We start from the raw sequence: 12,227 nt of genomic DNA, 5'->3' as shown, positions 1-12,227 counted from the left end.
CTGCACAGAACGAACGTGGGGGAGGAAGGTGATTTGAATCGGTGTAGTACACAGTCTGTGGCCTGTCCTCGTCACCGATAGATTGTGTTGTTTCGCGCCTCGTGCACTGTGGCGTGAAATCAGTGAAAGATCCTCTGAACAGCCAATTAGAAGCTGCAGACCTTTACCAACCGCCCCAGAGGAACCGGCCTCGAAAACTGCGACGCCGCTGCGCCGACCAGCTACCCCGAGGAACGACACACAGTCCTATTGTTAGTGCCGCGTTATCTCTATATTCAGACCCTGGAGGAACTCACTGTGCGGCCACGTTGCCGGTAGGTGATATCGTTAATCTTACGGGAGGTAAAGATTTGAACTTTACATCAGGCCATTGTGTGGCGGGCCGTTGAAGACCACGTCCAAATCCTGTGCCAATGCAGCTATTGGAGACGTGACATGTCAGCATCTTAGTGATGGCATCGACGATGATAGTGTCCATGACGGTGTTCATTTTAAGTTATATACGGTGCCCGTTGCCAGTGCTGAGGATATTTAAGATGAACGGTATTGTCTGTCTGTGACGCGACTACACAATGTGACCCATCACGGCCACCGTGTGGTCCCAAAGCAAACGACGCAGTCACTTTGCGGCTAGTAGTCCGAGCGGTCATGGGCATTCTTGTTTTGATGTTAGATCTAGTGCGACATGCTGGCGTGTTTCCCGTTAGATGTCTTACCACACCATCCCCTTATCCATTCCACTTGAAACAGAACATTGACTTAAGTACGGGTGTGATTTGATTGGTTTATAAATTCACCTATTTCTGGGGAAGGGAGATTTAGGTACCACTCGAGTTCACCCAATAAATTGGTCATTTTTTTCCACTGTGCGATCGCGCTCTGGGGTAGTATCTGATGGAGCAGACGTGGGACTGGGGTGCCAGCTGTCCAAAGCCCTAAACAGGTATATGTTAGAAAGAAATGTCATGTAATGACAAAGTGAACGCAAGGCCGCTCTTTGCAGCCAACGAGCTTTTCAGTTGCTGTATAGGGCAAGAACGTCGAAAGAAGAGCACGAAGAGCAAGGGCGGACCCCGCCAAAGTGGCATGTCATGTGTGTCAAAGTCGGTGAAGCTTGGCTCAAGCCTTGAGAAGGATAGATAGTCTGTGATAAAGCGCAGTGCCTGGTGTTGCGTGTCGCTGTGCGCGCGAGGCAGTCTTTGGCAATGTAAAGATCATGACGTGTACCTTGATTTAATGCTAGCCTCTTCGCTTGGCTGCTGTTTTGTTCTCGAAGGGTGGAGGCGCTTTCCGATATTCTAACAACTCTTCTAAATCCGTACTAAACAACATATGCACAATTGTTCGTCAGACCCATTCATCCGTATCTATCGATTCGTAACATATCCTTGAGCAAAAACAGATATATATCAACGGCAGTCACCGTTTGCCAACCTCAGCACCGTCCGATATGGCAAACAAAAACAAAAAACATGTCATCGCATGGCAAACAGGCTCTAAAGTTCTGTGAACCTGGCCTCCGTTGTGCTGCGGCTTCACGGTAATGTTGGAGATGAAGGAGGTGCAGAGACCGTTGATGTGGGTTGCCGTCTCGATGAAGGTGCCGGCTTCCTCGCACTGCACAGATTGAACCTGTGGAACGTCGGGAACGTGGCGGGTGGGCTTCTCTGTACAGGACGGACTACGGACACGGACACGGCGACCAGGGGCAGAAAAGTCACCAGCGACATAATCTGGTCTGAAGAATACGCCAGACATCTCGTAGACATCTCATCTCAGCTCATCTCATCGCCAGACATCTCGTAGCAGACGGCCGCTCAGAAGCAGAGAGCGTGCCACCCGCGATGCGGCCACTAAGCAGGTGCAGCGCAGTCTGTCAGGGTGCATTCAGCCCCACTCGGAGCGAGTGGTGATGTCGCTTGCATAGGCTATTTCCTGGCGCTGAGCGGCTCTTGCTTGCTTTCAGTTCGGTTGCAATAACGTGAACAAAATGTTCACGCGACAACTCCATGGTGACGACTCAGCCTCATCTGTTTTTTCAGTGCGCGCCAGTTGTGTTCAACATGAGACTTGAAATGCCGAAAAGCAGCAGCTGAAGACTTTGACCTCTTACAACCAAAATAACTGTCGAAATCAAGTATTTTACACAAGCTCCGTAGTCATCATGCCTGTGTCGTGGCATTGATTCTTTCTTAAACGTGCTCTTCATGCCCGTTTTCAGAGCACTTATCGATTTGTGTTAGCCCAGTGTTGAAAGCCCAGTAGTTTATTGGTAGTTGTTTAGTTAGTAATCAGTAGTTTGGGGATACCATTCGACATTCTGCAGCTGCGTGACATGCACCAAGTTTGATTCCGGGGCAGCATTCAAAAGCATAATGCTGGCTATCCTGGCGAAACGCTTCCTATGTGAAAAATTGCATGTACCAGTGACCCTTGTGATGGGCTAGCCCCGTAAAATGTGAGCAAATATGGCGCTGTGTTGGCAGCACTGAACTCATTCAGCGTCAGACTAGATCCCGGATGGAGTCAGTGCTGCCTCTAAACTAGCGAGCTTCGCGGAGTGAGTAGGCCCATGGGTACCCATATGAATTTTGGAACGGGATGGGTTGGGTAGAAGCGTCGGAAAATTACGGGTATCGGTACGGATATGAATGGCTCATTAATGGAATCCCGCGAAACTGTTTAAATAAATGCTACAAAATACTACCGCTTGCATTTATTTTTGGTCATATTGATTCCACTCACTTGAACTCTGCGAATATTAACGCCAAAGGGTAAGTTTGGTTATAACCAGTGCTAAAACTCTTCCACAGTTTAGGGCTAAAATGCTCGAAAAAAAGAAAACGGATGGGTGCAATCAGTTACATATTTGCAGCCGGTGGGTATGGACACGGTCGCACTGGTGATGGATGGATTAGGTAAATGAAATTGTACCCATGAAGGTCTTCACATTGAATCCACTACTTCCCCTAATGTGTGTGTGCGTGTGTGTGTGTGTGGTGTGTGTGTGTGGTGTGTGTGTGTTGTGTGTGTGTGTGTGTGTGTGTGTGTGTGTGTGTGTGTGTGGTGTGTGTGTGTGTGTGTGGTGTGTGTATGTGTGTGTGTGTGTGTGTGTGTGTGTGTGTGTGTGTGTGTGTGTGTGTGTGTGTGTGTGTGTGTGTGTGTGTGTGTGTGTGTGTGTGTGTGTGTGTGTGTGTGTGTGTGTGTGGTTGTGTGTGTGTGTGTGTGCGTGGTGCGTGCGTGTGTGTGTGTGTGTGTGTGTGCGAGCGTGCGTGCGTGCGTGCGTGCGTGCGTGCGTGCGTGCGTGCGTGTGTTTGAAAAAAACTTTAATCCAAAACTTCTGAATTGATGGCTTTCTGTGACCACAATTTACGATAAGTAGTGTTTTGTATATGAGCCTTGATGCCTATCCTGCGATCGTGACACTCTAGGCTTATGACAGATTTGACGGTGAAACCAGAACGGGCCGCAATGCTCGGCACTGTCCGTCTGGCTCTCTGACATCACGTGACTCTTAACTCTGCTGCTATCATCGGCCGCAGTCATATCTGTCAAAGGCTAATAGCGAGCTCGTAAAACTACTCGATGTGTGGGTGGATCTGCGGGCAGGCACTTAACCAGCTGAGATATTGGAAAGGACAAATCTGAGTGCTTGGATGATTTCATTCTATGGTTTGCTGATTATAAAAACTGGGCTCTCATATTGCTACAAAAAAGGAGACAACTCTTTCAAAGGAGACAACTCCCTGCCACGCCACAAAATGATTCCTTGAAACCCATATATTTTAGACTTTTTCCCCTCCTTTACACTTTATCGCGTTAGCTTAAAGAAGCGGATGGGGCATACCCTTGACCAGGGAGTATCCAAAGGCAAATTTTTGGCCCTTCAAAGGCACCTGTCGGGTTGTCTCATGACATCCCAAAAACTCATCTGAAAAACTTGCGACGAAACGACGATGTGGTGCCTTGTGATGTGATGCACTGTGATGTGATGTGCTGTGTTGTGATGCCTTGTTACGTGATGTTTGTGGTGTGATGCACTGTGATGTGATGTGATGTGATGTGATGCCTTGTTATGTGATGTTTGTGAAGTGATGCACTGTGATGTGATGTGATGTGTTGTGATGCCTTGTTATGTGATGTTTGTGATGTGATGTGATGTGATGTGATGTGATGTGTTGTGATGCTTTGTTATGTGATGTTTGTGAAGTGATGCACTGCGATGTGATGTGATGTGTTGTGATGCCTTGTTATGTGAGGTTTGTGAAGTGATGTGATGTGATGTGATGTGATGTGTTGTGATGCCTTGTTATGTGATGTTTGTGAAGTGATGCACTGTGATGTGATGTGTTGTGATGCCTTGTTATGTGATGTTTGTGAAGTGATGCGCTGTGATGTGATGTGATGTGTTGTGATGCCTTGTTATGTGATTTTTGTGATGTGATGCACTGTGATGTGATGTGATGTGTTGTGATGCCTTGTTATGTGATGTTTGTGAAGTGATGCACTGTGATGTGATGTGATGTGTTGTGATGCCTTGTTATGTGATGTTTGTGAAGTGATGCACTGTGATGTGATGTGATGTGTTGTGATGCCTTGTTATGTGATGTTTGTGAAGTGATGCACTGTGATGTGATGTGATGTGTTGTGATGCCTTGTTATGTGATGTTTGTGAAGTGATGCACTGTGATGTGATGTGATGTGTTGTGATGCCTTGTTATGCGACGTTTTGTGGTGTGATGTCTTGTTAAGAGACGTCTTGTGATGTAATGCCTGGCGATGGCTCTGGAGAAACCGGATTTTTTGCTGTCTGTGGTGTGATGTCTTGTTTGGTGATGTCTGATGGTGTGATGCCTGGCGATGGCTCTCGCGAAACCGGATTCTTCGCTGGCTGTGGTGTGCTCGGCCGCTACGCTGGCTCCAGTGAGGCGACGACTGCTCACCTCGCACAGTGACACCATATCATTCCAGCGGTAAGAGGCGTTCCAGAAGAAGGAGTCATAGTCCACCTCTCCCCAGCGCAGCAGCCTGGAAGGGACGAGTCGTCAGGCGGGAATCAAGAGGATCGCTTGATGTCTGAAGTTCGAAGCACAGTCTGAGGCCGTGTGCGCTGGGCTCAGGACGGTGGAGGATCGGACTGACCCGCGAAAGTCAGCCGATGAACAATGACGAGATGAATCCGGAATGTGGAGCAACGGACTGAACCAGGGCGTCTCCCGACTGTCGTCTGTCTTCATTCCAGCCAGCCTGAACGGACACGATGCCGATCGTTTTCATGAGATGGATTTCATCAAATCCATATAATGTACATGGATTCGTGTCAAGCATCAACCGCAGAATTTCATTATACGTTTTCAGAATATCTTTGCTTTCCCTACGGTCTTAAGCCCATTATGAAAAAATAGAAGACATCAAATTATATACGTCATGAAAGCAATTGAATTAAGAAATGTTCTGATAGTATAGCATACATTACTAGCAACTGAATCTTTTACGCCTGTCGCTGTGCAGTTTTCACCGTTTTCATTTCCCTTGTCCCCCTCACTGGTTACAGCTGCCCTCTCCCCCGTCTTACATCAACCTGTGGCCCTTCGAAAGCGGCCTATTCCCAGCCGGTGACCGTCCCTGACCCGTCTGGCACACACTTATGACCCTCATTGACCCGTCTGGCACACATCTGTGGCCCTCATTGACCCATCTGGAACAAGCATGTGACCTTCATTGACCCGTCTGGCACATATCTGTGGCCTCATTGACACATCTGGAACAAGCATGTGACCTTCATTGACCCGGTTGGCACACACCTGTGACCCTCATTAATCCGTCTGGCACACACCTGTGACCCTCCCTGACCCAGTCGGCCCAGTTTGTGCCGTTTACAGTGCTGCGCAGGACCACGCTCTTCTTGTACTTGTTGCGGTGGCAGACGGTGATGGCCGGCACCGTGATATCCTCCAGCTCCAGGAACTCCCAATGCTGACTGTATGCCCCCGCCAGGCACCTGCGGGGCACCCGCGACATCATGATTTCCTAGATGACATGATGATGACCGCGACATGGTGCGTTCGTTGCGCAGGAACGGTATAACCTTCACGCGGACGACTTCCGGTGTGCAGCATCGCCAGAATTTCAGGGGGAGGGAGAGGGCAGAACAAGCACGCGGGATGAAATGGTACACCAGCAAAAGGTGGAAGGTAGTCACACAACTTCAAAGACCACTGGTGGTCAATACAGGTCAGTGCCCTTGTTTAGCCTTTAGAATTTAACGGTGGCAAAAACTTAAAAGATTATTTTGATTTTAGAAATTCAATAAGCGCCAAGGATTTTGCGAGGCGGTGTGTTTTTAAAGCTATAGCTTAATCTAAGCCATTTGAGGTGAGTGGCCCACCCTGACCTTAAAAAGTCCGTGGGAGATGCCTGTTGCAGTCTCGGTTATCTATGTATCTGAAATAAGTAGCGAAAACTGCCCCAAAAAGGTCCTCCAATAAAAATGCGGACCAGTTTTCACCTCGGTTTCACCATCATACCCGACCTAAGGTGAATGAAATTGATCGTAACCCTAAATTCAGTTATCTAATTGCCTAAGAAATTGTCTTATAAATGCTTATGCATGGTCTCGTCTAACACTTCGTCGTCGCATCAGAATGAACGATTCCCTAGAGATCGTCTTTGCTGACAGCCACAGCCCGACTTTGACTTGCCATAGGTCATTGAACTTACAAGGTACATCTCATTTTTGTATGAAAGGAGCCGCTAGATTTAACAGCCTGTGGCTATGCGCAATTTGGCGCGGCTTCGCTGCGCCTTTAGAAATTATTCTGGAAAACCTTTGGTATTCAAACTCACCCTAACAACCGAGCACGTGTTAAGGGACGAAAACAGCAGAAAAAACGTACCACTAACGTCAATCATTACTAGATGAGAAAAATGAATGGCGCGAAACGTGCATTTAATAGAAATTTGGTTGCATACAATGCACGCCTGGTATTAAGGTTTAAGCCATTTTAAACTACACTGTCATGACAATGAGCCCAAGTAGCAGGTCAGAGCACATAACATGTAGCAAAGCTCGTCATGAAATATTGTTCATAACAAAGTCTTGGTGTCTCATTTGCACCTGAGGGAGAATAAAATCATGATTTTATGAAACTCGTTACCAACTAAATTCCTAGCTCCATATGTATTGTCACTGATGCGCTAAAGGTTTGCCGCAACGAAATAACATAAACCAATGTAATTTTGTTCATGTGTCTCGATTTGTTGTGTTGTGCTTCATTGCTACTAACTCACGCGTAAAATCAATTTTCCAGTTATCGCAAAAGGAATTGAAACATAGACAACGGCGTATTTCACTACTTCATCGTCCCTTTTTTCCCAACGGGGGTGGAACTTGAGTCTATCTTCTCGTGTCTTCATCATCCAGTTATCAAACGTGGTACACTATGTCATTGGGTCAGTGTTAACGTCAAAATTTTCCATAACTGTGTTTGCGTGCAATGCCACCAGTTACGTCACAGCCCTAATATATTTTGACCGATGTTTTTTTCTATTTTATATATATATATATATATATATATATATATATATGTATATCAATTTATCAATTACAATTTGTCTTCGGCTGTTTGCCATCGCACGTGACTACTAAGCCCATGAAAACGAAACGCTCTGACGCAGACCAACGCGAGTGCAGACCTGCGTGGCACGAGCCTAGCCCAGACCTCATGATCCAGAGACACGCGCTTAAGCCGCCAGCAGCTTCCAGTCCGCACCAGACCTCACCTGGAGACGGCCATGTACAGCTCGCCAGCCTACACCGCGAGTAGCCCAGTCCGCACCAGACCTCACCTGGAGACGGCCATGTACAGCTCGCCAGCCAGCACCACGAGCAGCCCAGTCCGCACCAGACCTCACCTGGAGACGGCCATGTACAGCTCGCCAGCCAGCACCACGAGCAGCCCAGTCCGTACCAGACCTCACCTGGAGACGGCCATGAACAGCTCGCCAGCCAGCACCACGAGCAGCCCAGTCCGCACCAGACCTCACCTGGAGACGGCCATGAACAGCTCGCCAGCCAGCACCGCGAGCAGCCCAGTCCGCACCAGACCTCACCTGGAGACGGCCATGAACAGCTCGCCAGCCAGCACCGCGAGTAGCCCAGTCCGCACCAGACCTCACCTGGAGACGGCCATGTACAGCTCGCCAGCCAGCACCACGAGCAGAGCAGCGTAGATGAGATACCAAGTCAGCCGATAGCAGTACTCCGCAGGTGGGCCACACGCGGTCGAGCGCAGGTCAGGTGGCGCGGTCTGGTCACGCCGGGTGGTCTCCGGCTCCTTCCAGCGCGCGGCGGACCGGCCGCCGGCCGTCGGTGTCGGGGACCAGGCCGGACGTCGGCCCGCGTCGAACGGTGTCGAGTGGCGAGCTGGGGGGACCTCCCTCGCTTTGGGAGCCAGTCCTAGCTTCTCAACGATGGTCGGGCCAGGAACGGAACCGTGCATCGTGGCGTCTTCAGCAGGTTACGTTTTCACAATGCTTACGCTTGGGGTTTAAGTGATTGTGAGTGGAAAGGAAAGGAATATAAAACTGCTTCACTGACTGCAAAGAGTTCGCTGGCAGCGGCGTTAAGGGAATTGGGCCTTGAGGCTATTTTAAAAGGAACGAAAGGACACAAGTGTATTCATAATCGGTGCCGCAAAGAGACGGATACCGCTCGCCAACGTATGTTCTTCTTCCGCAAGGTGAGCGACCACGGCCCAAACGCAGAAACAGCTATTCTGATCGCGCTCGCGGGCCACACAAAGCGGCGGCACGACTACGCACTGACCTGGTCGCACTGATGGCAGTTGATTTGAAGGTTCCATACGATTGAAATTGATGACAGCCAAGTACTCGCTGCACTGACGTCACAGTTCAACAAATCTTCCGATTGGCTGAGAGGCTTGGTCGCTCCTCCTCACAGGCCCACGCAACGGACGCCAAGATGTTGATTCCCGACAAATGTCTCCTGGGAACAGTCGATTTCGAGCAGAACGACCTAATCATCCGTGTCACGCACCACCAATGTCCGAAGAGCATTAGCGCCGATGTGCGCCGATCGTATTTGCGACATCACTGAGCCGCTGCAGGATGACCTTGAAGAGCATGATGGGCCTGACTCGGTCATGTTATGGCAGAAAGCTAATTTTGCAATGCGCCAGTCACGATCAGCAGCACTCCAAACCACTGACAGCTTGATCATCAACACACTGTTGTTCGGCGTCGTGGGCGGGTCATTGAACACTTCCCTATATTGTGACGGCTTAGGTGATCGCCCTAGGAAAGCGCGTCTACATGATTAGCTTGGTTATTGGCTGGCTTGGTTATTAGCGTGATTAGAAGTTACGTGGTGTTTGGATCTTCTCTCCAAAGTACCCGGAGGTCTTAATAACGGCACCTGGTGTATTTCCTCACACGCAACCGCTTGGAGAAAGTAAAAGCAGCCTGGTACATCCGGCCCTAGTCTTGTCCAACGGCGATCGATAGGCCCACGGTCAATTCTACCATCGACCTCTGACATCTGTCAGGTGACGGAGGCGTCGCAGGCCGCGCAAAACACGCTGGCATTTGCCTCAATCTTGGATGGCATTCAGGGCTCCCTGGCTGCCGCAATAGTGGCTGTAAAACATTTAAATCGGCTCCAAACGTATGGACAGGCATTAGAATTGTGATGTTGACTAAGGACAAAAGTCAATGCCAGTTAAAGCTAACTCTTTGCCACGTGGGGGTGAGGTCACCCGACGTAACGTCTCCGGATATAGCATGGTTTGTTAAGGAATGGAGAATAAAGCAAATGTGCTGAGCAGATTGATCAAGCAACTACGAAGAAAAAACCTCTTCGCGGCTTTCTATTGCGTTGCATTGTATCGTAATTATGTTCTTCTCCACAATCACGTGCGATGCTCTGGAAGCACGATGGACGAACGATGCAGTCTCCTGTCTAGCTTAGTTAGTGGGGCAACGGGCACCCAACCAAAGTGTCGCGTTGAGAGCACGCTGGGGTGTTGATGCGGTGCCCCTGACAGCGCCCTCGTGCGGCTCGTCTGCTGACTGTTGATCGGCTGCTGGCCGAGACACCCGGACTGACACCGGTGCAGCCGTGTCATGACACTGCGCGGCACGTTAAAATACATCCGCAAAAGTTGTCACTTGGACTGAAATTACCGCGCCGGGGTGGTGGGCTCAGGTTCTTCGCACCAATTTATGCTCGGCAATGACTGGTAGCAAACCATCCCTACGAATGCTCGATGAAATTTCCTTGAAACAATAGAAATGAGAGTTACCCATCTCCTTTATTTGTCTGAGCCAGGTGACATTCGACGGCTATCGTCCTCAGCGGCAGCAGTGCACAGACAGGCCAATGTGTTCAATTAACGGCGTTCAATTAATTAACAATTAATGTGCATGTTTGATTAGCGCCCTCCAAGCCCGCGAGACCATGATTGCTAGCATGTTCTTTCGGATCGCTGCGCGCGCGTCGTTAGCCATCTACACTGGGTGATATAAGCTGCTGAACGCTCCGAACGCTGGAGATGTCCTCTTGCTGATGGCAGGTATGCTTTCTTCAGCAGAGCGATTAGCGCTGTTTGCAGTTCTTGCCCTGACAGAAAGGGGGGCGGCAGCAGAAACCGAGATGGCACGGATAGCAATGTCCATATTTGCACTTTCTCTGGCACTCTCCTGGAATAAAAGAGCCATCACGATATCGTCTGCATATCAGACATGGTTGTCAGCTGATCACGGGTGTGCGTTAACACATATCCTCTCCTCATTGCCCGGGCATTGCAATGGTAAAATCTAGCAGCACACGCCTAGTAAGACTCCAATGTCAACAGCAAAAGTAATAACCTTGCCACTTCCAGCGACGTCAAACTCATGTCATTAAGGTTTGTACAAGCCATCCCAGTTCCATAGTTCAGCCATGTGTGTTTCCAAAGCCTCGCCATTAGTTAAATCCAGTCTCTACTTACTGAAAGTATCACCACCGCGGCAGCAGAGCTTTCCATATCTGCATAGTAGGCACACCTTGTTACGGAAGATACCGCACGTCTGCCGCGGACGGTAACACTTCCATCCTGAAAAACGAAGCCAGCTTAGCAGTGCCCGTGGGTGTCGGCTAACGTGCTGTCAGCTTGACATGAGATCTTCAGGGAATTTCTACAAATCCATCTGTGCGCAAACGCCAACATGCGACCTACTTGACGTGGGACGACTCAAACTACAGATAACCTCTTCTGCTTGGGCCAATCTCAGGCTGCTGGAAAATTGACAAAATCCATGACAACTTCCCGGCATGCGTTCGGGAACATCACCCTAGAAACAGCCGAAAAACACATGACTTTCGCCCATGATAGTGTAATGCCATTGATAACATGAGCATAATGGTACGCTATAATATGATAATTCGAATACTTGATGACATTTTGCCTGTCTAAAATTGCTACAGGGTAGCGCCCCACAAGTTTTCTGAGGGCCTATTGTCATTCGTAACGCATTCCCTGCTTAGGCAGCCTAAGTGCTCAATAAGTGGGCTCTCACCTTCTCTCACCTTCCCACCAACTCACCTTCAGCCGCGAGGACCAGCACGCAGAGCACGAGGAGTAGGGGCGGCAGGCGCATGGCGGAGCGGCAGAAATGAGGAGGTTGTGCGCAGCCGTCCTCTGGCCGCCTTATATGCCGAGCCGTGGATGAGGAATGGCAGAGGGGTCAGACAGTGACGTCACTGTGACGGCCCCCGTCGGCAGGGCCATGACTTTTGCCGGAATGACATGACCTTTGCACCGAACTCGGTTGACAGCGGGCGTCGCAGGCACTGGCGTTGAGACAGCTCGCTCTTCGAATTTTAGCAGCGATATTTTTCCGTCCATGCTACGTTACACAGTAAAAATGAAGAAAGCGGACAACCAACACATGTTTTTTTATAGAATTTGGCATCACTGCATCCCTTAATGTGCATGCAGCGCTGTTATCTGTCAGTAGCGCACATTTGCTCTCTGTTCAAAAGCTTGTGTGTTTCATTAGCATAAGTGGCTAAATTTGTTTCTCCACAGGTCTTTAAAACAATAATGCTAGAAATTAAAGCAAAATAAGTAAAGTTATGTTTGACCCTTTCAAGGCTGACAAGGTTGAAAAAGAACGAGATCCAGAAAGTCAATTTTGAATTACCCGGGACTGACGTCAGTCTTCGC

The 12,227-nt window shown here is 49.2% G+C and overlaps 1 long non-coding RNA gene across 1 annotated transcript; it reads right to left on the bottom strand.

Annotated features, from left to right (window-relative positions):
• Positions 1-10,325: 10,325 nt before the first annotated feature.
• Positions 10,326-11,746, bottom strand: LOC119113742 (uncharacterized). The gene is made up of 3 exons (XR_005095953.1): positions 11,604-11,746; positions 11,010-11,114; positions 10,326-10,719 (listed from the first exon to the last, which is right to left on the bottom strand). It is a non-coding gene; the product is annotated as an uncharacterized LOC119113742 (long non-coding RNA).
• Positions 11,747-12,227: the final 481 nt, after the last annotated feature.

The sequence above is a fragment of the Pollicipes pollicipes genome, unplaced genomic scaffold (genome assembly GCF_011947565.3).
Source record: "Pollicipes pollicipes isolate AB1234 unplaced genomic scaffold, Ppol_2.1 Scaffold_7262;HRSCAF=8765_pilon_pilon_pilon, whole genome shotgun sequence".
In the NCBI taxonomy this organism is placed as follows: domain Eukaryota; kingdom Metazoa; phylum Arthropoda; class Thecostraca; order Pollicipedomorpha; family Pollicipedidae; genus Pollicipes; species Pollicipes pollicipes.
The sequence above is the reverse complement of the archived record's forward strand: the minus strand, read 5'-3'. Positions and strand labels throughout refer to the sequence as shown.